General features: G+C 40.5%; 2 long non-coding RNA genes across 4 annotated transcripts; both read right to left on the bottom strand.

Annotated features, from left to right (window-relative positions):
* Positions 1-599: 599 nt before the first annotated feature.
* LOC142599516 (uncharacterized) lies at positions 600-11,269 on the bottom strand. The gene is made up of 3 exons (XR_012833072.1): positions 6,465-11,269; positions 1,908-4,852; positions 600-1,164 (listed from the first exon to the last, which is right to left on the bottom strand). It is a non-coding gene; the product is annotated as an uncharacterized LOC142599516 (long non-coding RNA).
* Positions 11,270-12,016: 747 nt separating this feature from the next.
* On the bottom strand, positions 12,017-27,194 carry LOC142599514 (uncharacterized). Of its 3 annotated transcripts, XR_012833071.1 has the most exons (5): positions 26,469-27,194; positions 26,333-26,363; positions 25,700-25,826; positions 23,615-23,754; positions 15,915-16,497 (listed from the first exon to the last, which is right to left on the bottom strand). It is a non-coding gene; the product is annotated as an uncharacterized LOC142599514 (long non-coding RNA). The 3 variants fall into 3 exon arrangements; XR_012833069.1 differs by having other exon boundaries at positions 26,333-27,194; XR_012833070.1 differs by lacking the exon at positions 23,615-23,754 and having other exon boundaries at positions 12,017-16,497; positions 26,333-27,194.
* Positions 27,195-27,478: the final 284 nt, after the last annotated feature.

The raw sequence follows: 27,478 nt of genomic DNA, 5'->3' as shown, positions 1-27,478 counted from the left end.
CAGGGACAGAATTCTGCTAGTGGAGGCATGACCGAACCGTTACAGAGGAAAAACAGGCTTTCCTGAATGTTGCTACATATCATGCAGTCTGCTTATGAAACACTACCAACAATCTACAAAGAAAATACTGCAAGTCAAAATCTGAGATTTTCTCTTGCTGTTTCAACCTTCCTGTAAGGGAAACTGAAAGATTTCTCTAATTGGGTAATTCTTCTGCATTCTTAAAATGCCATGTTCATCCATGGGTAATTGTACGTGTTGGTTACAAATACACAGGTAGCTTCTTGATGCAGCCTTTCTGTATAATACATTTTCTATTACAATTTCTATCTGTTCAGACTGAAGTTGCCGGTCCTGCAATAAATGTCCCATATTAGAGCATGCCAGTTGCTCAGTATGCCAGAAGCCTGGTTTAAAAGACCAGATAGACCCTAGACAGTGTACTTGTATTCACTGCCTTCCTATCTGCACTCCTTTCCTCCCACTACAAGCGACACAATGCCATAGAAATTAGGAGCACTTGTGTGGCTTATCATTTGCCCTGAGGTGATTCAGCATTTGATTTCACTGAGACCTTCAGTTGCCTCCATCCTCTTTCTTCATGGAAAATGTTGCCCTACCTGGCACACAGGAAGGTGAGAAAAAGAAAATCTTACTACTCTAGTAGTTATCTCCTAAATTACATGATGGCCTCAGGGTGAGTCTCAGAGTGGTGGTTTTTCATCTTCTGACACTGTCAGATCACAGCACACCCACTGGTGCCAGGCAGCCGTCTGTGCATGAGTAATACACCTCGTTTTGCTGTTACTGACAGTAAGGCTGGAAATCAACGGCAAGCACTCAAAGCTTATTTTAATGGGTTAACAACACATAGTACGGGGTCACAGAATCAGAAAAGTGGAAGTTGGAAAGCCATTTTAGCTCTGCAAGTCTTGTGCTAGCTTGTTCCCTAAAACATTTTCTAGATTGTGGCTTTCTACTCTCCACTTTCTTTGAAGTGTTATATCCAATCTATTATCACCACCAAAGCTCTGTCAATACAGCAGTCATCACTAGTACTGAGCAGTGCCAGGAATTAAGTTTTATGAAGGATTTTCACTTTTACCCCTTTGTACAGCCAACAACCCAAAATTTCAAAAGTCTTCAGGAGGGAAATCCCAGGACCTGGAGAGAGAAAAGGGAAGTGTTGGAATGGTAAAAACATCTTAAAATCATCCTGTATTAATGTCAATCTTTCAACTGTTATATTCCATTATACTTATTATAAGGTATATTCTACACATACTTAATACTTGAAATGAAAAGTCATTCATTAAACACTGTAGATTTTCTGCTTAAATATTGGTTAGGCAATCTTCATATGGTTTAAACATTTCCCTGTTCACTTTTTTTAAGAGAAGTTCCAGCCAGCAAAATAGGCTTGATTTCTTCAGAATTTTGATATTTACATACTTTTACTGTGCATTTTCCAACAGAAAGGTTGTCAGAAATGTAGTCTTGCACATTTTATTTTCATTTTCTTCAGCCATAGTAAATGCCAGTCTGGATATATGGTAAATATGTTCCTATTTGTTCACTTTCATTTGTATACCAAAGTACATACAGTGTACACACCTGAGTGAACTCCAACATGTTCTGAATGTAAGTATAAATATTTTCCAATTCAGCACATGCATAAACCTGTTGCACACACCTCCTTAAAATAAATTTTATTCAGGAGAGAGAGAAACACATCATGTTCTACTTTAAAAGGAGGGAAGATATGTGGGAGGGAGTTTTCTAATCAATTCCGAATGGAAGAAAGAGGGATGCTCTGCTGTCATTTAAAAGACATTTGTGCAAAACTGCCTGTAATTTTATAGTTCCACAGAGACTTACCACAGTTCTAAGTATTAAGCAACACTTACATCTTCATAACAATTCCCCAGGGGACTGTGACAACTGCTAGGGTTCACAGAAGAACTGCACTGTCAGCTGTAAGAAAAGTTCAGGATTAGCACGAAGTCAAATGCGCCAATGTGGTAGGTTAGGCTCCACCTTTAATTGTTTATACTTATGATATTATTTTTAAAAGAGTCCAAGCAAATTATATGATCCTGAGAGAACAGAGAGAGGCTATAATAGCCTTGAGAAGGAAAATTGCCCAGAGTTCTGTTTTTTTATGCTGTCAGTTCAAGGAAGGACACTAAAGGGCCCTGAACTTTGAAAATGTGTTCAGATTTCAATAAATGAACAAGTATTTTTAGAATCAAGGCTAACGTTGAATATTAACCAGATACTGCAAGTTTCTAATTGCTGTATTTCTCTCTACTCCTTCAGTGGAGCCACTCATTACTGCGAGATCCTAATTGTTATACCTGCTCCCTCCTACCCAGGGAGATACATGGGGCAGATGTCTTTATATTTTGCAAAATTAAATAACAAGGCATCAGCATACAACATAGATTACAGAAAGCTTTGTGTCAAGACACTGCAGAACAAAGCTTTAAAGCTTGGGCTGCTAAGCTGCACCAATATGATCTGCATGCACACTCCATGCACATGTAAAATACATAATTGCATATTGTGTTACTGTTATTCATTTGTATTTTGGTAATGATGACAATGTGCTTGGCATGCTTTCACCATAGAGAGAGAAAAGACAGTTTGAACACACACATGCACACACACATCATCTTCTTCCATGCAGTTTGGGAGAGGATGGAAATTGTGGTCTTAAGTAACGTATAGCAAATAAGTAAGCAGCAGCAACTGTAAGACAAAAAGCCATTCTGTCTCAAAATAGTGAAACTCAGCAATTGTGGCTTCTCTTTATTAAATTTTGGGTTTCATCACAAAGAAAGTTGGAAAATGAAATGAAGACAAGAAAATTGTAAACAGAAGAAAGGACTTTGCTCCCAGTTGTTACTCTCATCTCAGCATTGGCTCTACCAGTGTTCAGAGTGGCAGCCTGGTTTTATTTCCATGCACTCAAATTATTGATTTCCTCACATTGCTGCTGAGGAAAAAGAATTGTGACATTTGTGCAGCAATCACAGCAGTGAGGTAAATGTTCTGCATTTTCCAGCCATTTGCTGACAGGCTTTCTGAATTAGCGTTAAGGGAATTTTCAGTCTCCTGACCCAGCAGCATCTCTGAGTACTGTGACGGTGGTCAGCAGGACTGGCAGCTCAGCCTCCATACCCTGACATCGTTGTAGCTCTGGTCTGTGGCATTTTATGACAATACACATATCTTGCCATTGTATAGTTAGGCCAGAACTTGGAACATAACTGTTATTTTGCATAATTAGTCTGGGATTGGTAGCTAATTCTACATAGTTTTTTCCCAGATATGGTAGTAATGAAATAATGTTATTAGACTTCACCACCAGCTGAAAGCTGGATCCTTGGTGCAAAAAGGCAGGAGTACTCCCAAATTGTTGAATGCCTGTATAATTTTATTTGCTAAAGAGAAGCTAAATTCTAGTGTCATGGACAGAATTATTCTAGCTTTGGGATCACATCAAACAAGTCAACACATCTTTAAAAAGCAGTCTACAGCAGTTGCAATGAATAAATACAGCTCACTTGTGCAAGCCCATTTATTTCAGTGATATCAACACAAGCCAGCCCAATACAGGAAAAGATTTAGAACTTGTCTGCTTTCTTTGGATTACGTTAAGATGATGTACTTCATTTTAAGCGTGCCATCTGAGCAGACATGCAGTGGCAGCATCCTGATAGATTTCATTTTACAGTGAGTTGGTGCTTTCAGACGAGCAAGGTTTCCTTTGATGGCTTCACTTGCCTATAGCAGTGCTGATCTCCATTCAAGGTAGCATTTTTCTAGCAGTTGGATGTGGGCCATGAAGCAACTACAAACTGCTGTGGCCCACCTCAGGATCACACCTGGGAAGTTCTCCTGCCATCTCGTGCTCTGACTCTTTTGAACAGCCAGCGCCAGCGAACAGCCACAGCCACCACGGAGGCATCTCGCGCTTCAATCTGATAGTCAGGCAGACGCGCTACACACACGGCATGTGTACATTTGACGTGATGCTGATCGCTGCAAGCTGGCCGCAAGCCAAGCACTGTGCTAGTCAACAGCTGTGACAGTGGCTTTAGTGGCTGCAATCACACGTTCCTCTGTCTCATCTGCAGCTGCCCAGGAAAGAGCACAAGCATGAGGCCAAGGAAAGAGAAGAAGCCTGGGTAGCTGCTTCAGCAAGGACAACACAGAATAGCTTCCTTTAGCACATTGTTGTTCTGGGAACAATAAAGAGGCATTGTCGGGGAGAAGCAGGTGGTGCTGCAGACCCAGAGCAACCCGTGGCTGCAGAAGACAAAGATCTGTGCACTTCAGCAACAGGAACATACACAAAGGAGACCTCCTGCAACCACCTAGAGCACCTGGAATTTTGTGATGCTCCAATGCTGCCTGCAGGTGCTAACAAATACAGTGCTGACAGCCTGACAAGCAAACCTGTTGTGATGAAGGTGGGCACATCCCCTGAATTACAGATACTGCCACTGCCTTGCCCACAGCCGTCCTCAAGATTGCTACTGACTGTTTGGATGCACAGATATCACTGTGTGTTCTTCTATCTTCTTCTGAGTCTTCCTGGTTTCTTCCAGCTACCACAGCCAACAGACTTGCTTATAGCAGGAATTGTCTACCAGTTACCAAAGCAGCTGCAGGGTAACCACAGAACGTGCCTTTGGGAAACAGTGATTCCTGGCGTGCAATATCAACCTCAGCATACCATTCTGATGAGTTGGTGGCAATATTGTCTGGAGCAGTATAGGAAGCATTGCAGAGAGAAAGACACCAGTTTTCCAGGCAGTCTGGGTGCACTAGAAGATGCCACCTCCTAGGGCAGAATTTATTACAGTCTCAGGGATGTTTCACATAGACACATAGACATTTATTTGGCAAAAGAGGCTTCGACTAACATATTGGGTCACTTGTCCTAGCCTGTGGGGTATGACAGACAAAACTCACCAAGGCCCATGCTCTCCTGGGGCCCATGCTTTTGCTGCACCTGCAGTGTGCCTTACGGAGGGTATAGTGGTATGAGATAGACTTACTGACAAGGTGATAAGCGTATCTTTGCTAGAGGATCTATTTAAGCATTTTAGCCTATTGCCTCAGAGAAACGGCGGCTACTCTCTGTGGAATACCTCCTCAAATGTTTCGTTAAATGGTATTTTCTTAAAAGAATGGAAGAATAGCGCTCTCTGGCCAGGAGCATTTGGTTTAACGGGCAAAAAGAGAAAATCAAATCAAATTTGAACAAACAATATATCTGTCTTCCTTAAACTGCAACTGCTTACATGTTGTGAGGACAGTGGGTGCTTGAACTGTAGGATCATAGAGGTCTGGAAACTTTAATCTTTGGATTCAAGGTACCTTGCTGCCTCTGGGAGCCCTCGAGAATGCCAAGGCTGAAGGAGTTCATGAAGTACCAGCCTCACCTCCAGAGGAACCAAAGCAACTCAGCTTCCATGGGCCACTGTTTTCCCTACAGAAGGAATCACTAGCTGAAGGGTTATGACACTTCAAGGTACGTTCCTTGCAGGAGGCAGAGTCATTCATGCTGGCCAAAGGGAAATCGTCACCAAAATTCACTGTCCTGCAGCACCAGCCTTTGTACTGACCCTTTGCAGAGCAGCAGGAAGTATCTTCCCTAAGTTTGCTGAATATTTCCCAGTGTCCAGATCCGTGAAGACTAGCTGTATACACCTCTGATTTGCTATTTTCTTTGAAGCACTGCACCATATAGCTTCACTCTGATTCACTTTTTTCCACTCTCTCATTGCCTTCGTTCTCTCTCTTTTCAAGGTATAAAGGAAGGTTCATTTAGTGGAACAATGTCAATGTACAAGATAAATACTTCTAATTAACAAGTTGCAAATGCAAACCTGATTCATATTTAGCAACAGGAATATTTCTTAGCTGCTTCAGTACTCCTTGGCTATAATCTATCAGCGGGGCCTGGATGTCACAGTGGGGAGCAGGGTTTGTATATGTTACGACTGTATCATGGGGCCCTGGACCTTTTGCAGGAGCCTAGGTAAACACCCACCTGCATGGCAATGCCATGTCAGGATGAAATACAGTGTCAGGATGAAATCCCCTGCATCCTGCTTTCCACACAAGGGAAACCCAAGCACAGAGGCCAGAATGAAATCACAGCACTGCCCAAGAGCTCCACTGACCTAGGTGATCAGTGGGTCAGGACCTGGGAGGTAGACCCCAAAGGACATTTGCTCTGCAGGGTAAACGTAACATCTGTTACACGGCCTCCTGTGTAGTGTCCTCAGCTCACAATGGTGCCCCTTCCACCCAGACTGTCCACTCCATATTTTCTGCATCTAGATGGGACATCTGATACACTTAGCACTGAGCTTGTACACTCTGGAGCAGTATCAGCTGCCTAAAGTGATCACATATAATATATTATTAATATAGATGAAACAAACCTGTTGCTTTGCTTGACAATGCCTCTTCTTCTTCCGAGCTATTATTGGAGTTTGAGAGTCACAGGTTCTACGGGCATCTGTTCCTCACGCACAGGGTTTTCAGAGCCTGCTGCTGCTGGGACTTCAGGTTAATGTAAAGGCAGTTGGGCACCAAAGACAAAGAAGTAGAAGAGCAACAAGAAAGCATGCTTTGTTAGTTCATTTATCTACAAAATCTGCTTCTGCCATGCCTTTCCAGTTCCCTGATTACAGCAATTTTCCTTCTTCAGCTATTCTTAGCTTTTGCCTCCTTGCCCTGCTGCCTTTTTGATTGTCCTCCACGTGTAATCCCTCCAAATCCAAGCCTGTCTCCTTCATTTCATTGTGCTTGCATAGGTTACCAAGCATTTGTTTGCAGATGTTGTGCAGTGTTTAGCAGCAGTGTTCCAGGAAATCTCTGATGCACTTTGAATGGAAATTTTCTGTTGCTCATCATGCAGATATTATGATAGAAAAGCCAAACACAAAAAGCAGCAATGTAGCAACTGGTACTTATGTTAAACTAGGAAAATATGCTGCCTATATGCAAATCTTTTTCTATCAATGCAGCTTGATTTACTACTAAGTAAATTCAACATGCACAAAAGTCCCTGGGTACCACCAACATTGATCCACAAAGTAAATCTTTCCTTGTTGTGCTGTCCATGCTGCTAGGACCTGGTCATGCAACACTGATATCTACTGAAAGTATTTATTAAGAGTTAATGCAGAACAAATTCTATCACAAAATTTTTCTTGTGAAATATAAAAGGAGGTCAAATGTAAATGCAGACCTACAAACCCACTTGAAATTAATCATGACTTTGCACATAAATCAGTCATCACGCTATTTGCACATACTGTCATAGTAACTATTCAGCCTACAGCAGCACCACCCACAGATTTTTAACCAATTTACACCAAATACACATTGCCCATGTCACTGTTAATGTCCCTGGCCTACAGACATCCTTGGAAATTCCACTCTTCTCTTCCAGTCTAAAATTAGCTACAGATGTTTCCCAATTTGTTTCTGCTCAGTGAATGCCATATATTGTGAGGGAAAAATATACTGTATTGGACAATGTATCATAAAGCATCTATATTGTTTCACTGATGAAGAGCCTTCCCAGATTAGGATGATAAGTTTTAATGGTTTAGCAAAGGAAGTGATAGATATGTAGAACAAAAGAGTGAATAGTTGAGCCATTCTCCAAGACCCAATTCCAGGTAACTCCGAGTCCTGCTGTATATTGTATGTAGGTCTCTGAGGTAGGCATTCACGCTAAGCATTTTATCTACATGGAGAAATTTACGGGTCAAACAATGTTGGTATAATTATCTCACTAGAACTATATCAGCATAAATCCTTGCATGAACACTCTCCTTCCTGACTAAGACTGCTCACATGGGAATTTATTCCAGCATAACTACAGTACTATAATTAGATCAATATAATTCTACTGGTAAAAATTCCCATCTAGAAAGTGCTGTCAAAATTACTAGAAGAAACAATACCAATTTGCCCTCATTTGTTCAGCCACATTTCTTCACTGCTATTTTTCTATATAGAGAAAGAAAAATAAATTTATTCCCTATATAATGCAGAAGGGAGAAAATTTTATGTTGTCTGGTACTATATGTTTTTCTGTGTCAACAGTAATTGCTATAAAACTTCATATCAAGCATATGGTAGTATAATGTAACTCAGAACCCGGAGAATCAAAAGGCAATGCAGACCCCCAAAAAGACTCAATAGAGTTCAGTGAGCTACAATTAAGGGAGAAAATGGTAAATTTCCCATTTGCACTAATTAAATGTAATCACAGCTGACACGTAACTGTTTCCCCCAGGGCCTTACTGAATCTGTTTGAAAGCTCTAACTCTAGATTAAATCAAAGTACAAACAGTTCCACAAGGCATCAGAGATAGCATGGTCACTACTGGAATATTAAAATATAACATCAGCCATCTGACACAAATCAACTGATTTCTTATCTGGGTAGTTCTTGTCGTGATGAAAACCCCTGTTCATCCCAGTTCAATACCATTCTTCTCTTCTGCCTGCACTCAGTAATTTGCTCCTTTCTCCACAGCCAGTAACAAACTGTGGAGGTGGAACAATGAACTCTTTCATGGCAAGAAAGAGAAGAAAATAAAACCCCTTTCACTGGACATCTTTTGCTCTTGGTCTCTCTATTTGCCTGAGACAATGGCTGCCTACGCATTTTCAAAAAAGACAAGGCTAAAGAAGAGATTATTAGAGTCATAATGGTCAAAGAGGACACCCTTTTCATAGCACATCTCTTACCTATACAGTTTCAACATTCAAAGAGCTAGATCGTTATCAGTTATAAGCAGGCACACGTATATAAGTGCTGGAGGATCTCTGCAGGCACTCGTGGCGTGACACCATCTCTCCTTGTAGGCTGTGAGGTCTCCCTGCTGCAAGTCGCTGCAGCAGGACGGGCGCCTGTTCCCCCCGTGGGGCCTGTGGACAGGCTGATGTGGGCACAGGACCCCGCCGCGCTGGAGCACGGGTTTGGGGAGTAAAGCCAGCGCTCCTCACCTCTGTGCACGCGTGGGAAAGCCGGTGTAGCCCTGTTGCACGGCGTATGTGTTTGGTGGAGTGACGCACTGATGAGATGGGCTGCAGTGGCACAGTGCAGGCATGGGGCTGGGCAGAGCCCCTCCTCGTGCCACAGCACGGTCCATTTGCTTGGCTTGCCAAGTGCTGTTACCATCATCATAAAACATCCCCAGCCAACATCAGCCTGTGTTGGTAAAACTATAAAGCAGAGACCAAGCCAAGCACTAAGGTTCCCCCAAAGTGCTGCTTACCTCCCTTTAAGACATTACCCCAATAATTAATAGAATCAGTGGAGTTCATAGTGTGTAAAGGATTTTGCCCACGTGGAGCAACTTGTGACACTGGAGTTTTCTTCTTCCTTTCAGTGGTGCACCACAAGGTCAAATAATTATTTCCAAAAGGATTCCTGGATATTTTTTTTAATGGGATCCCAACAGAAGCTTATGGTTTTAATTACAGCTGATGGAGCTGAAATCTGTATTCCATCCTCCCGACCCCAAAGATCTTTTTCCATGAGATTTTGATTTTAAAAATATGTTCTTATTGTTCCTCTGAGTCTTTTCAAATGCCTGCCCTTCTTTAAGAACAGTGTCTTAGGCTGTCTCATGGGCTTTGTTTAAATATTAATTTATTTTCCCTTCCAACATATTCTTTTCATTGGAAAAATACTTTGTCATTTACTGCATGGTCTGGGTCCTCTGAGAAGTTCAGCAGCTCCTGAAAAGTGTGAGTGCTTAGCTCCTCATAGGGGAGGCTCAAGACAGCATCCCTCAGAGAGTACTGTGAGGGAACTGGAAAAAGGCTGAATGCAATTCCCATCTAACTGAAAGGCAGATGAATAGCTGCCGTGAGAACAAAGGCTGCGTTCGCTAACAGAACGAACTGAAACTAATCCAGCATTATGGGCCTGGAACTTTGATTCCTGGAGCATCTTCACATTTATATTCAGCCTCCTGGACTGGAAAAGGAGAGGAAAAGGGAGAGCATTGTATGCCATCCAGGAAGAGAGGCTGGTAGCTCAGGCTGCTTTACATATCTCTGGTTTTGCTGTTTAGCATTTTACGAACCTGAAGTCTCTTGGGATTCTACCACTACCAGTCACTCCTTTAGTTCAAATAGATGAGAAAAGTGTTAGGATTCCTTACCTCTGCTAAGGATACATACGAAAGGTGGTCAGGAGAGCTCAAGAAGATGACTTCTTCAGCTTAAGGGGTGACTTCCTTTTTAAAAATCCCAGGAAATTACATCCCCACATTTCCAGCTTCCTCCACACCATAAGAAAAGCCCAATGCAAGAGAAAAGTTAACAATGCAAAGTCAAACACTGAAACATTCATAAGTGTTAGCATAACGGTAGGCAAAAATTTGAGTAGAGAAAAAGTGTATGCAACAATATAATTAAAGCTGGTAGCATAATGCAAAACCTCAAGGGGCCTGAACTGAGGCTGCCCCAGTAAATCTGTCTGAACACTAGATTCACAATGTCCGTTTCTTTCTCAGAGGTTTCTGGACTGTGATATATCTACTGTCAGCTTTGCTTGTGGTTGAATGGAGAGCATCATTTTTCTAAAAACCTGACTTCAAAGAAAACCTTGAAAAACATGGATTTTTAAAATACTCTAAATTTTTGTAGGGAAAAAAGAAACTAGCAACTTCTTACACTAATTTGCAAAGTTTCAAGTTCCATGAAGTCTGCCTGTTCCTAAAGTCAAGCAAAATGCTATGCTTACTGTGACCATGAAAAGGTACGCTGATTAGCACTCACTTTTGAAGTTCATAAAATAACCACAAAACCTTCCTCCTAGAAAACATATGTCTCAGCTCCTAGTTCTTCTGCTGAAAACCTAGTCTGGTTGCTGATACTTGGGAGCTGCAGCATTTCCAGTATGAGAACTTCTCTGGTAAGTTCTTATTTAGCAAAGTTCTGCTGAGCTGATGGATGAAGCCACTATTGCTAACACCAGAAACTCCTCACAAATGTACCAGCATCTTCTCTCCTTTCTGCAGAGGTGAGCAGGCACGAGGCTCAGCAATTCAGCAAAGGGAGTCTGCTAAACTAAAGATGGGTGATTCTCTGTGACACACATCTAACATAGATTTGCAGGCATATCTCCAGCTCCTTGGTTCCTACTACTCTCAAATTCAGGAAGTTTGCTTAACAATCCTTGTTTCCATCTGTGGGATTTGCTAGCCTGGTTTCAGGCATGCAATGTGACTTCTTCAAAATAACCTTCTAATCTCATGAACTTGATTTCTTGCAGTATAAACTAGCTTAAAATAAAACAGAAAAACAGACTTTCAATAGTTAGATCAAGCTGCAAGCTTCTCTAATGAGTGACAACTTTTTCCTCTAATGTGCTAGGTTTATACAGAAGACTGAATTTTGTGTTGTTTTAATGACAGCAAAATTAAAAAAAAATAACTGCAGAACTTATATATTTTGCATTCAAATACAATCTCAAATCCAAATTTCCCAGTTAGAAAAAAATTAGCATCAGAGTCACTGGGAACTGAAAAGGCATGAAAATTAGGAAGTGTTCATGTAACCTTAGAAAAAGCAGATGAAAAATTTTTTAGTGAAACACTGGAGTTCCTGAGCCAAGGGATACTAATGAAGATAGTGCACAGATAATTTTCAGAAAAATCAAAATTGTTATTAGTAGATGCTAAAATTCTTCAATGCGTAATAAACACTAACATATAGCTCCTGTTCATTCCCCCAACCAATAAGAGTTCCTCTTATATCAGACATGAATCAATGTGTGGATTAATGGTGTCATGATCCCCAAAGTTAGAATAAGCTGTAAGGCTTCACCAAAGTTTTCCATTTCAGTAGTACCAGCAGCACCATATACTGAAAATCATGAATATTTAAAAAAAAAAAAAAAAAAAAAAAAGGTTGTTGTCTTTGGAGACGTAGGTGAAAATCAAGACATTAAAATCTGTAGGTTTAGATACTCCAAAATTTAATCTGACCTAGTAATTTGCATTGCATATCAGACATACAATGACTCACAGTAATTAGACATGTAGACAGAAACAGAGACTATTTGCAAATAGGCTGCACGTCAAAGATTAATATAAACCTTTGGAGCTGGTTTGTTCTTATCATTTTGCTCTTTTGGGACTCAGTTAAATGCACATTTTAATAATATTGTCATTTCTAGAAAGATGGTCCACAGGATTATTTCTGCCACCAGCCCCTGTGAGTTGCCAGATAACTCCTTCAATTGCCAGGGTGTGACCAGAGCCTCACACAGTCCTTTTGTCATCCTTGCATTACTGGGCAATAGGTTGGTTTCCCCTGTGCCCCACCTACACACTCTGACACCTCGTTGGTGTGATGTAATTTAACACTATTCTGACCACAAGAAGGCAGAGAGGCGTTTTTACACTCCACAGCTAAAAGCAGGAATAATTAGATATACTACAGTGGCATGGGGCTTGACATCCAGGGCTAAAAGCAGGAAAAGGGAGCATGACAAACCTTCCCAAAAGGCATTTCAGATGTGAGAGCAATAAGGAGTTGTCTCTTCTCTCCAAAAATAACACCAGTAAAAGGTAGGGTGGAGAAATCAAGCAATATGTCATAAAAAATCCACTGCCTACACTGTAAGAATTAATTTGAAATTTTGATTAGGGGGAGAAACTGCGACCAGCCAGCAGTGCATTCATTTCTTTTAACAAAAGCCACGGTTCATGACTGTAACCTCGCCGAAGCCACTAACCCACCAGCTTGGCACAAGCACTTACAAGCATGACTAATTTTACAGCTGAAATGAGCGGAGTCCTTGCACAAAGGGGAGGATGGGAGCCAGAAGTGTGGAAAGCCTTCCACGACTCTCCTGCCCAAATCCAGACACAAGAAAAGGCGGCAGAGTGCAAACAAGCCAAGTCTTTGTCTGCTTTTGTTCCTAGAGCACACACCAGCGCTGCTACAAAACAGCTGCAAGCTGGAAAGGGCCTCGGTGCATTCACATCCATCTGCTCGGCCAGGAGTCAGGCCAGAAGCGCTCACTAACTCCTGGCTATTTAATAGCAGCATCAAAGCAATCGGAGAAAACCGAAAATCGGTGGTGGGCTTGAGTGTGTGCTGGCTCCCTCTTTACAAAGGGAATGGTAAAACAAATCAATTAAGCAGTGGATGTGCCAAGATGAGTTTCTAAGTCATACAACATTTCTAAGTCGCATGACATTTTCATTTGGTGCTGCTGGTTTTTAATTTTACAGTATTTCTGCTAATGGCTATACAGCGCTGCTCTAAAGCCCAAGTAGAAAGCCTTCATACTAGTATGAATGAAAGCAAATACCTTGAATGTGTAGTTAAATGGCAGGGTTGTGATTTCTGTATCACAGGAGGGGGACACGGACACTTTCATTGTGATCCTCTACTATGGAGGACTGCATCAGTTTGAGAAGATGAGAAAAGCAACAGATGGGGAAGTAATGCTCTGGCCACCACCTGCAAGTTTGGCAGGAATCCTGGGCAGGCCATGGCCAACATGCAAAGGCAGATGACAGAGCCATGCTGGAACTTACCACTGCCTTTCCATGATCCTATTTTCAATAAAGATTTACAGGAGAGACATCTTAGAAAATCTCCACATGTAGCATCAACAAAAAGCTTCTGGTACACTCCCAAATAGAGAGGTCCCAAGTCACTTGGACCATTCTCAGGATCTCCACAAAAATATAACTGGTATCATATTTGAACCTTTCCCAACTTACCCCATCCCTATTTCCAGTGCACTAGACTCATCAAACCTAGGCCCAGGCTAGAAACCTAAAAAAAGGATTTATTTTCCACTCAGTGTCGCTCAGTCAATACAGCTTAGCATCATCAGCTCTAATTGTACTTCTCCGTCAGCTGTCATATTTTATAATTATTTCTTAGTCTCAGTTACATAATTTTAACTACTTTGGGGTCATCATTTTGAGACTGATGACAATCACATTTGTGTTTCTTTTGGTTCTTCGAATGACTCAGCCAATATCCTAAACACCCCTCTTACCCCCCACCCAGCTTTGGTCCTATCAGTACATGGCTTCAATTCCACTTTCTTCATTATAGCTCCAATGTTGATGAGTATGCCTAATTGGGCTATGCACTTTGTGCCTCAAGTGAAGCAGGTTCCCAAACTGAACCCTGGATCTCAGCGCATCATCCTAGTTGGTACCTGATGAGGAGCCCTGGGGAAGAAACAGAAAGTGGCAGATATGACCTGTTAGCTGGCATTTAGGCAAGCAAAGACATGTAATTAGTGGATCTACTGGCAGACTCCCAGTCTGCGTGCACGCACCGCACCGCCTCAGTAGCGCAGGGGTGCCCAGGCTCCCTGTCTGATCTCCCTTGCTGCTGGTGAGACCATCCCACACTTAACTCCCTTTGGTCAAAGATTGTGCTTTTCCACTGATATTAGGAAAGCACTTCTTTTAATCTCAAATGGTTTCTTTATTTTCAAAGGACATGGGAAGAAGGTTAAGATTGCAAAGTGAATCAAAACAAATTCCAAGATGCCAGTGTTAAGTCTACAAACAGGTTACAATGCAGACATTTCTGTCTTTGCCAGAGAAAGCTTCCCCTTACACAAAGTTTGCTATATTATACTGACAAATCACTCCTGTTCCAGCAAAGTACCTCTGGCACTAGTGCAATAAAACCTCTCCCCTATTCTTCTTACAAATGAAAGAAGCCACATAGATGAAAAGATAGTTTTGTCATTATAAGAGTGCTGGCACCAGGAGAGTCTGTAACACAGTGTCAGTCTGAGACAACATCGCTAGGACACATCTGTAGCATAATCTTGCCCCACAGTTATCTAATCCCTATAAGAGGCAGCCAGAACACAGGGTCTCAGTGTTAGCAGTTATACCTGCAGCAGGCCTTATTAACAGGCTATCTACTTCAATATCCACCAGCTGGTTTTATCACTTTCTGTGAACTGGAGCAGTGAAAAATTCCCAAGTATAAAGCTATCAGTTTAAAAAAAGAAAGATGACACAAATATAATTTTAGATTATTAGTTATACTTTAGACCTAACTTTCTTTTTTGCTAGTGAAATCAGACTTCATGGAGCTCTTCCATACTCTATATTTATCTTTGTTTCATATTTTATGAGCTGTAGTAATAATTTTCTTCAAAACACTGCTCATAGGTGTATTGCCTTTGTCTTGCAAAAGCTGGTTCCTTTGTAGCAATGGAAAGGAAAGAAATGTTTTCAATATCAAACTACACTCTTGGGTGTAATTATGCTCTACTATGCTTTTCAAACGTTGAAGTGATAAATCCAGTGAAGTGGAAAGATGTCGGTGAGAGAACGCACCTCCTTGAACAAATAGCTTGACTAGTAGGAGAGAAGGGAAGAGACCAGGCTAACAAGATGATATTCAATTACTTGCTGAAAACTGACCACTTGAGAAAGGTACTTGACCACTGTATCTCTTCCCAGGAAAAAAATAAATTATTTTCTCTTATGTGTGCCTCGTTGGAATACACAGAAAAGGCAGCTTTCTTCAATGTGTACGAAAGGACCTTGCACAGCTTCTGTCTGATGGTAAAGAGGAGGTCTTGTGAAAAAGCACTGTGAATGTTCTGGAGATGTCATTACCATGACCTTGTGGACACAGAATTGGATGGACAAGCAAGGACCTCAATTTTTCAATTTCCACAGGACTGAGAATCTAAAGAGTTCCACGCAATCTGACAAATTTTCAGTGAACTCCTTGGTGGCTATCTAGCTTTAAAATCTGCTTTACTCATAAACTGTGAGACTTAAAAAATAAAATGTAATGCTAAAACCAGAGGGTAGTAATAGGAAGGCTATCAACAATGGAAACCCAACAGAAGGAACAATGCTAAAAATTCAAAAGTGCATAAAACAAGTAAATTAAGCCCCAGTACTGAAAACCTAACAGGATTAAAAGATACTAGATATATAGGATGATTAGACATACTGAGAAAAGAAGCAAGAAGAGACAATTATAGTCCAGTCTCTGCCAATCAGCACAGTAAAAATAGCGATCCAATGCCCTGAAGAGACTCATTCATATGAGTAAAATTGCTTCTCAGGGTTATACAATGTCTAGAAAGAGATTTAACCAAGTTGCGTGAACTAGCACGGACAGGCTGGGCTAACCTTTCACAGGGAGTACTGTGAGTACTGAGGCAGTCTCCAAGGGATTAAACAAATGGCAGGGCACCAAGGCTCCCGGGCTTCTTCTTTGATTCTCCCACTTTCACAATATGTGTCCTTGTTCCAGTCTCTTCGGTCAACATGTTCGACTAAAGTTAGGTACATACATCCATATTTAGGTATTGGCCTTCTTTCTGGAAGTGTTCAGTGTAATTCCCACTTTGATCCCAGTACAGCAGGGCCTCTTCAGCTGAGGAGAGAAATGCATCTTCTCCCTAGCAGCTGAGGCTTTCTGAAAGAAGTAAATGTAATGAGACAATCAGCAGGAAAATGGCTATGCATTTTATGTATCAATATTATAGACCAATGTTGTCATTGCTGGATTTTTTTTTATTATTTCAGATTAAAATGCAGGGAGCAAGCAGCATTACCGAAAATGGCAGGGCAGTCTGGCAACTGAACCTGGACAGACAATTCTCCCTGCTGTATCTGCATTCCCTTCTATATCATCGTCTTATATTCAAGCCCAGGTAAACACTACCTTTATTCCTTCATAAACAAATTCTCTTTATTGTTCTATTTGTAGTAAGACTATCACAGGGAAAAGCAAAAGTTAGAAACTGATGCCATCAGATACCTGGAAGGGATCAGGTATGCACAAAGAATCTCCTAGTGCTGAAAAATGAAGAAGCAGGTAACACAAAGTTTTCTCTGGGCTTGTGGTGCCTTTGGAGTGCAATGAAGGAAATCCTTTCTCAGATTTGATAATTTTGCAAATTCATTATGTTTCAAACTGCATTCTCAGAAGTGGCTGCATGCTTTTTCCAAAAGTATCTTACTTCTGGAAAGGAAATATGAATGACAAACTGACATCTTAATGAAAATTACCTGCATTTGTTTACACTTACAAGACTGTTAAAGTAGACAGAGTTTTAAGACTTGCCAAAACAAGCAGACAGATACTTATGAAAAGACTCTGAGGCAAAAGGCTTGTGAGTGAAAGATCTTCATGGATATTTTTAAATTCACAACTTAAGTAAACATCTTCTTGTGGCTCCACAGCAAGAACACCGGACTGACATGCCGACGACTCATTTGCTAAAGCCCAAACTGGCCACTGCGTGAAACCGGCAGCTGTGGAAATTTGACTAATACACATCTTGGTTTTCCTGAGTTGCTACATACCTCTTAAGAGTCACTTAGGATTTTCAAAAGCTTTCAGGAATTTTTGGTTAGATGGATCTCTAGGTGTCATACTTTGGGTACCCTGAAGCACACATTAGGCTCATGTTCAAGGTGTGGCTTACAGAAACTTTGCCAAATCACCTTCTTTAAAGAATATCTCAGTCTAGGTATGCCCCAGATGGCTAGCTTTTCAGAAGTAGCATTTTAACCTCTGTGTAAGTTACAGCAGAAGTATTAGTGGATACAATTGAGATATTTTAACTTTCTGGAGTGCTTGCAAATCTAGTGTTACCTATAAATTTGGTGTTATCAGTTAATGAAATTTTACTAATGAGTAACTAAGTGGTTACAGAGAAGTCCCTCTTAAGTCACCTTAAAACTATAATAGGTGCTACCATGCCATTTCACATACATTCATACACTACATCATATCAAAGTACTATTTCTGCATCTCTCACATGCCACAGAACATTTTAAAAATCCATAATAAGCAGGATCTCAGAACAGTGTTAGTGTTTTAGTTAAAAAGGGTGCATGTATGCTTTCAGTTTCACCAAGCAACTTTTATACCAGTGCTTTCTGAAGGTGATATCCTTTATACAATATAGACCAAATTTTCAGTTGGCCCTCACTGTCCCAGAAGAGCATTTTAACATAAAAACCTCTAGACTGGCAGACAGAAATTACATATGTAATCATCACTTTTAATCCAGTTTTGCAGGCATGCATGTATTTGTGGACATCATTTTTAGACACCCAAGAATTGAATCAAAGCTCAAACAAACTGCTTTTAAGTTCCACATGCTGAAGTAGTCTCACCTCAGTGCAAAGTTGTAAACAAGAGTAAGGGTGTATCAGAAGAGAAAATCAGCCCCCACTTTGTTACTTCTCTTAAAGCATGTATTGTTTCTATTTAAATGTATACCCATCTAAAATGTCTGAATATTTTTCATGTTTATTTATTTATTTTATTCACAAATATTGCTTTTAAACTACTTATTTTGCTTTGAAGTTAAACTGTATTCACTAGTTTACTTTGTGTAATAATTACTATTTTCTTTGATCTACAAATTACATGGATTGTTACTTACCCATATCTAGCTCTGAGATCCAAATAAAATTGTAAATAATACATAATACACAATGTAAGTAATGCTATAAAAAAATAATAAGTAACTCTTAGAATCAGTGGCTATCAATAGGTTATTCCACAAAAGCTATATTTCACTCTCAGTGAAATGTTAGCATAATGCCTATCCCTCAGCTAAGCACTGTTGAAAACTTAAGCAGGAAGCAAATTTTCAAAGACCAATAACAGAGTAATGCTTCGCATGATCTATAGTCTTCTGAAGTTAGCAGGATTCTGTCTTATTCCTCCTGTTCCTGGGGAACATTTTTGTCCTGATATGCAAGTTTCAAGTATGCCTTTTATATGCTCTATATTAGTCATAAAATAAATTTGGTTTCTATACACCAAACACCCTTGGAAACCCGTTCATTATGGCTTTGCTAGTATTGCATGAGTCTCCATATGGCAGCAGATGTAAAACTTCTTCCTTTCTATTTCATTGATCTGGTCTTAGCTCCAGGGCATAAGAATTCATGGAGCTCTTTTGTGTGAAGGATCTAAGCAGCTTAAAAGGGCAAATTTCTTTTATGGTTCCACCAATTCACATTCACAATTTTCATTCTCTGAGGAAATTTACTATAGGCTGTTTTTGACCCAATACTATGGTACTCATGGGGTTCCCACATAACATCACATGAAAGTGTTGGGGTATAGGGAATGAAGATTAGCAGTTATTTTTCTGAGCAAATTGATGAATTATCCCTGAGCTCTTCCCAGCACCAGAGAAAACAAAAGTAGTATTGTCCAGAAAACTCCTATGAGGAGTTAAAAGTTGTGTGCTTTGGTGTGGGGGGGGTTTCATCCTTAAACTAAATGAGGACATTCATACACCATTACCAGTGGTGTCCTGCCAAATATTTAGATCTCTGTGGTAAGCAAATTATAAGCCACATATCCAAATTAGCACAAAAGAATCCCACTCTGAAATGATAGAAATGCGACCTGCTCCAAATTGAGTCCTTCCCTTATTGCAAGAATCTTTTTTATGTCACACAGAAATCTGAATAATTGCTGTGCCCTCAAGAAATTATCTTTCATATCAGTTATGTCCCACTTTTGGTCAAAAAAGATTAGTTTACATTTACATCAAACATAAAGAACTGTATTAAGACAAGGCAAACTTTGTTCACAAGTAGAGCTGGGTAGCCTAGCAGGGGCTGTACAGCTACACAGACACAAAGAATTTGACCACCACCAACTGCATTACACTAATCAGGTCGTTACTCTGCTCTGTTGAACAAACAGGTGCTGCAAATCCACCTGCTTTCATAATGCAGCTCCTCTGCCTACCTCAGCACTCTTACCGCATCATCTGTTAACACTACAGCCACAATGTCTACCTGTAAATACTTTCCTCGTTTGTGAAAAATGAAAACATATTTGTTGATTCTCCAGAACTGAGACCTGGTCCCATTTCAGGCTTTCTATATCAGTATGCGTGGTCATACCACACACCACAAGGACAGTTTGATCTTTGCCCAGGAGATGCCCAAAATACAGAGAAATCTGACATGGAAAATGGAGGCAATGTTTAACTGTCAAGTTAAGTAAAATAACAGATTGGGCAGAAGTTCCCTGCAGTCTGAGTGACCATATCTGACTCCTATTTAAATGCAGAAAAAAAACCCTAGAAAATTAAGATTATCAAGAGAAGTGGATGTACACCACCAGTACTGCGGTTTTCTCAGGAAAATCATTGTGAAGAAGATACATGGCTGAACAACAACAGCCTGTCCTCCTGCTGCATTAAAAAACAAAACAAAAAAAACCACCAAAAAAAACACCAAAAAAACCCAAAAAAACCCACCCCCAAAAACCAAAAAAACCCCATCAACTAACAGATGCTTTGGTGTAATTTGCTAACACTTCAGAATGACATCTTCAACAGTGCTCAGCATTGCCATAATTCTGTTCTCACCCCAGTTCACAGTAAGAGTACATAAAAGTCACTGGAATTTGCACTTTTGACTGTGAAGCAGTGAGAATTAAAAACATGGAGAGACTTTCTACATGTCAAATGTGGTTTTCAAAAGTGTTTCTTAAGCACTTTTTACCAGTCATTGTTCAGCTGTTCCGAATCTCCACTGATGTAACTAAGACCAGAATTGGGTCTGAGAAAATGAGAAATTGAAAGTCTTTAAGATTTGTGTATTTATCTATGTCATTTTTCAACCCAGCTGAAATGAAGGTCTTTTAAAAAAAAAAAAAAAAAAAAAAAAAAAATCACCAAAACCCAAACCTAAGACATCAGGAAATTTACTGAGAATCTGATTTATCTCCCATATACAATTTTGATACAACATAAGGGCTTTTAATTTTTATTTTATTGATGTACATATTTAAGTGTAACATGATGCAAAATATGAAGCAACTAGGGAAAACTAAAAAGAGATCTCAAGGGCTTTACACACATCAATAGTAGAAAAAAAAAATTAAGATCATGAAAAAAATTGAAGTTGTTTACAGGGTTTGAAATGAATCTATTTATTATTTATATTCATTATCAAAAATGCCATAAAACTCATTTACCAGCAACAAAGATTTCAGTAAATGAACAATGCACATATCCATTTCAGGACACATGCTTGATAATGTTGTTAGTGAAATTAGGTAACCTTTATTTTTTGTCAGGCAACAGCTTATGATGAATAATTTGGAACGTAGTATTTTTTATGAAAATGCTCATCTATCTCTACTCACACTACATTCTACAAATTGCATACTTTACATATGTATGTAAAACATAACTACGTTCATAAAACCAAGACTTAGCCTATGCCACAGATTTTAGACAAACTGAGATACAAACAGCATATCCCCAACTCATACTGTATACTCATATTTCAGCACATACCCTGTCCCCATGGACTGGCAGCAGAAGATTCAGGAAAAAGAGAAAGGTCTCCAACTTGATATGCTTAAAGCTAAACAATCAATGCTTAATACAATATGATCAATGTTTGCAATATATTTGAGTCTTGGTTAAAAAGCTTTAGTAATTTCTTCATGAAAGAACCAATGTATTTTTTCAAACATAACTAAATACGTATGAGATCTGAGGCGTTTTTTGGTGCACAACAGTGCTGACACTGTGAACACTGTGAAATTCTTTTGTTATAGCGACCAGGTTTGGTGGATGTGATTGACATCCACCAAATGTGATTGACATCATTTAGATCAGTGGTCTCTAAACTTTTTTGATCATGCACCCCTGTTATAACACTTTTGAGCAGGCACACCCGGTATACAGATATTTATTTATAAGTTATACACATGTGTTACTGATGTTCTAATATTTTCTTTCTGCACCCCAGTGGATTATCTTGTGCACCCCACTTTGGATATCACTGATGTAGATGATCTAAGTAACTTAAACAACTGTAGTGCTTTGAATGACACAAACACTTGGGCTTCTTCCTTGCTGTGTTGCACAAAACAGCTGGATGCAGATATCTGTAGTCCCTATGACCAGATACAGTTTGCCAGTCACAAGTACAGGCTATCAAACTAAGGATTATATTCTGCATATCAGTTTTGGTTATAAAATAATCCAGCAATTACATAAAGTAAACTAGTAGCCAAGCAAGCCACCAAGTAATCCATTGATGCAAAACTATCTAAAGCACCATCAGAAAACAAAGTACAAAAGTATTACAATAACAAAATATTAAAAAGACCTCTTAAAGGGGTGAAAATGAGATATATGAGGGCAGGATGTGAAGACTTGTACAAATTGTGGGCATACTATAGAGAGTAGCCCATGAACTGATGCATCTTTGGGAGGCCATTAAGTTCTGAAGGTTAAAATGAGTCTGGACAAGACCGAGGTGCTATTAGCACAGCAAGGAAAGGAAACAGAAGCACTGGCTAGGATCAACACCGACAGCCCAGCTGAGGCACTCATCCACCACACTCACAGAGGTTCACAACTCAGCATGCCTTAAATCAAGGCATCCTCTGGGCTGTACAGGTAATGTAGATTACTTTTATCAGTTTAAGAACATGGACATTTAACTCACGTAAATGCGTGGGTATACCTAATTATGTATTTTCTTCATTGTAACTAGATTAATGTAACATTGTCCATGTTTGAACCACATGGGATTTCAGATTAATACAAAATATATACAAGATTTTCCTGCCAGGCCCATTACCACTGTTCTACAGCTCAGACTTGCATCTTACCAAGTAGCAAATAGAACTGAATGTGTTCAATTTGGTAATTAAAGCCCAAAAATTACTTAGGACCTGACTGTCTAGGAGATGATGGCTTTTGCCATGTGGCATTCCACTGGTCAGAGTTTAATATAGATGTTCGAAGAGAGTGCATGCAACAAGGTATTTTCCATGCAAGCACCTTGTGGTGGGACAGCTTACACAACTGGAGTGCTGCGATGGATGGAAATGAGCCCTTCAGGAGAGACAGGCAGAGAAGAGGAGGAAGGGGACTGCCCTCCATGTGAAGGAGCAGCTCAGATGTGTGGGGCTCAGGTCCGGGTACAGCTTGTGGGTCAGGGTAGGAGAAGAGGTCGCTAACATGACACTGACGGGATGTGCTACAGACCACTGACCAGGGTAAGGAAGCAGACAGAGCTTTCTCTGAACAGCCTGAGGAAGTATCTATGTCACAGACCCTCATCCTCATCAGGAAATTTAGCACGTTCGCGCGCCAGCCACCACGGAGATTGTCAGAAGGTGTCACGGAAAACTTCTTGTTACACAGGTATTAAACAGGACAAGCAGGGCCAATGGACAGTGGGTGATGCTGTAGTGACCATGAAATAGTGGAGTCAAGTTCCTGAGGGAGATGAGGAAGGTGAGTAGCAGAGCACAGACCCTGGGCTTCAGGAGAGCAGACTTTGGGTCATTCAGGGAACTGGTAGGTAGGATACCAAGGGAGTCAGATCTAAAGGAAAAAAGATCCTAGTAAAGTTGGTTGGCCTTTGAGGAGAGTACTCCCAAGCACAAGAATGGTCCACCTCTACATGCAGGAAACCAGTAGACATATTAGGAAGCCAGCCTGGCAGAACAGGAAACCCATGATAGAGCTTCAACACAAAAAAGGCAGCATACAGAGAATGGAAGCAGAGATCACCTGCAAAGGCAGAATCCAGAAACACTGCCTGGGCATGTAGGGACTCTCTCAGGGAAGCCAAAGCTTACCTGGAGTTGAGACTTACAAGGAACATCAAGAGCAACAAGAAGAACTTCCACTAATACATCAGAAGTAAAAGACTGAAAACAGAAAATATGTTAAGTGCTGCTGAATGGAGTGGATGACTTAGTCACAGAAGACACAGAAAAGGTTGAAGTACTCAGTGCAATAATTTCAAGTAGTATGTGCATAAATTTCATTTCAGTAAAGCTGTACAAAGTGCAATTAAAGCAGAACTTTTCCCAAATAAAATGAGGAAAGTTCATTAAAAGTATTTGTAAAAATATCCTTGCAAACATCTTACATAAAGATTTGCCAGCAGACCTTCCTATTCTGTAATCATGCAAATAATGATTGTCTTTCAAACCCTCCACTGTAATAATAATAATTACTGTTATTATCTAGTTGTACCTAGACACAGGAGCTGTATCCAGGATCACAATACATTAAGCAGTATACAAATACAGAAAAAGAGAGCCACTGCTCAAATAGCCTGTACTCTAGCCTCCCTCTCTACATCTCTTCTACTGCCTACAGTAAAGATGAGACCATCAGAGTACGTATCATTACTTTAATGTCAGCATTACAGAATAAAGTAGGCGGGAAAAAGTACTGGCAGCCTTTTACTAGCCTTCCTAGGTAAAAACTTACAGTCATATACCATGAGGTAAACTAATACATTTTAGAGAAAAAGAATCTGTGGGAAAGATGGGCACTCATCCCTTTGTGTCAAACTACTCACCGTCTATCTCTAAAAGCAACACATCTTCACCAAAACATTTTGGGGATGCTACATTTCACCTCAAGGCTCTCCAGAGGGCAGCTGCCCTCCACCAGCAGGTAAGCTTGCTCTTACAGAGGAGTGCCCAGAACCCTGCTCCATACCCTGTCACCTTCAGATTCCCAAACTAGGTATTTCCCGCCTCTCCTACTTGCCAAGGTCCAGGTGCCTACACCCTTGAACAATTCACAAAATACAACCAGGGACAATAGCTGTCAGACAGCAAAAGGTGTATGTTTCTACCTATTGACTTACAATGAAGATGTTCACCTTAGAAGACTTGTTTAAAATCCTTTTTCTCTAACCAAAGTCACCTGCTTCCTCAGAAGCGCAGCTTACCTGTGATGCCACTGAGCGGACCAACATGAGGTCCAAAATCATCTCCTTCTTCTGAAGCTGTGGTTTCTAAGGATGCAAGTACCCTTCTGCTCTCCGGGTAAAATGTTGAGGCTACCCTGGGAGTGGTCTCCCCTTATAGGTCCCTGATATTCCAACCATCCCAAGTTAGAAAATGTCTCCAAAGCAGCTTGCGTGAACCTCAGAGTATTCTTGAAGGTACTGAGATCTTAAAGGATAATGTAATTTCCAAATAGGAGGTAAGATTAGGTCTTTAGCATTGAATTAAGTAAAATGTGTGGCTACTTCTTTATTCCTTCATTTTTTTTTCAATTATGCAAGTGTTTACTCTGAAGGAGAAGGAGAGTATGATCAGCCAACTGGCAATGAAATTCATAATCAGCAATTTAAATTGAAAGTTCTCTTCTGTTTTGGGGCAATGCTGCATTTTTGCTTTTGATCTCACAAGACACCTAGATCTTGTAGGTAAGTTTAGGTCAAATAAAAATAATAAAAAAAAAAAAAATTATATTTTAAGGGCCACCTATTTTCTCTAAGATACTATGTAGTGGGAGTGTGTCCCAATGACTCCAAGGCAAACAGACTGTCCCAGTAGTCTAAGCCTTGAAGTTAGAAATTTTTGATAAATATGCATACGGTGATAGAGGGAATTTTTGTGTAGCTTGGGAAACTGGAAGGGCCTCACAGCTCTGCAGGACGCCATAAAAAAATTTGATACTCTTACATACTCAGGCACTCTCCAGGTTTCTAGGCCTGAGACTTGAAGGAAAAATACTGCCTTTCTAAGACAGCTTATATACAGAAGTTAATAGCCACGAGAAGAGCATGTCAGTGAAGAACCTTAGTAGGGAATTCCACCCATTTCCCATTCCTCTGGGGCCCCTTACCTTTGAGACAAATTTAGTCTGTTGATGCACCTCTTGAAAAATCACTCTGCTCTTCAAGATTTACCTTGGAAAAAGCTGGAAAAGTTAATGGTTTTCAGTTGAAACTGTTCTGCCTTCATCCTCTGCCCTGCCATTGTAAAAGAGGTCAAAATTACTGTCCAGGGCTACTGCTAGACCAACTTTTCCTTTTACAATGAGATTTACTGTCATCCTCAGTTTTGGTTCTGGCCATAAAATCTCTCCAAGGGGAAAAAAATATCTGAATTTCTTTTTCCAGTTTTCCCCTCAAAGTGATTAAGAGTCTTGAGAGCAGTGATCTCAGAAGACTTCTCTTCTACATCATGAATCAGGAAGCTGTGCTTAAATGTTTTCTTCTAATAGATGTAACTATTTTGTACTACCAAGCAGGAACTATGAGCCCAAGCATTGCAGATAACAGAGGTGTTATTCCAAACACTGGTTACCAAGTAGGAACTACCAGCCCAAGCACTGCAGATAACAGGGGTGTTACTCCAAACTTGGGTTAGAGAGCAGCTGCGGTTCCATAGCACAACAGCAGCCTTCTGCAGCAAGCAGAGTGCCCTATTCTTCTGCAGAGCATGCTATAGTGCAGCGCTCTGCAATTCCATCTACCTGAAGCCTTTGGGTCTCAGGAGACATCGCTCTGACAAACAAGAAAAAGAGGAGCTCCAGAAGACGCATTAGGCAAAAAAAAAAAAAAAAAAGACTTTCTAATGATTTCTGTGGTGTATTTCCCATAGAGCCATACCTTCCAATTCTAGCGGCTTTCTTGAAATTAAGTAGTTTACAGGCCCATAAATATATGCCCCAATATAGCCTTAGCATTGCCTTAGAATACCACTAGAACATGGCAGAAACTGTGTTTAAGCTGAATTACACAGAACACCTATCTAAAGCGACTTTGAATTTTACAGCTGAAGATGTTCTATCCTTAAGAAAAAGATACCAGTATGAATCCATGTATTTTCCACTTCCCAGGAACACTGCCTTAAAAAATAATTATTGCTCTTAGTTTAAAATGACAAAGCAAGTAATGATCATTCTACACCTGCTGTTTTGAAGCCATCTGGTACCCCGTGTTGCTCTCAAAGTGAGCAGGAAGTCTCAAATAACAAGCTTTATTCTCGTCCCACGCTACCCAGGCTAGCATGACCTTCTAATTCCGTCCCTCCACAGTTATGCAACCTTTCCTTCTCTCTCACCCACCTGTGGGTCAGCACCACGTCCGCTGAACACAATAGCTTTCATCAACACCCAATGGACATGAAGTCCCCTTATTGTACCTATACCATCCTCGAAACACAGTTTGGGCACGAAGAAGTACAGAAATACTTAATCTTGATGTTCAATGACCCGAAAAGTTGCAAACCTGAAGGTCTAGTCCTCAAGTCCTTCTTGGTGACAGCCAACAGCTAGCAGCAAGCCCTCAAAACGCGAGAGTGTTCAGCTGGCAGGTGCTCGGGCCCGTGAGAAGCATGGCCAGGTGCACGAGGGGGAACGGGTCTGTCCGATATGGGCCACAGCTTTCACGGGGGCCTGAAACATACGGGTTTCCAGCTGACGCCTTTGCGTACCGCAGATATTATTTTGCTCTTAGCTGAGTGCTTTTTACAAACACGAAAAATCAGGAATTTTAAATCAGCATAGCTCACAACAAGCAGGATCAACTCCCCTGCACCGTCATCTACCGAGGGAAACCACCACCCCGCCTCCTAGGCTGCTCTGTCACCACAGCCCGCTCCTGCGTCTGACGGACCC

Source organism: Balearica regulorum, chromosome Z (assembly GCF_011004875.1).
Source record: "Balearica regulorum gibbericeps isolate bBalReg1 chromosome Z, bBalReg1.pri, whole genome shotgun sequence".
NCBI lineage: Eukaryota > Metazoa > Chordata > Aves > Gruiformes > Gruidae > Balearica > Balearica regulorum.
This window is presented reverse-complemented; position numbering and strand designations above follow the sequence as displayed.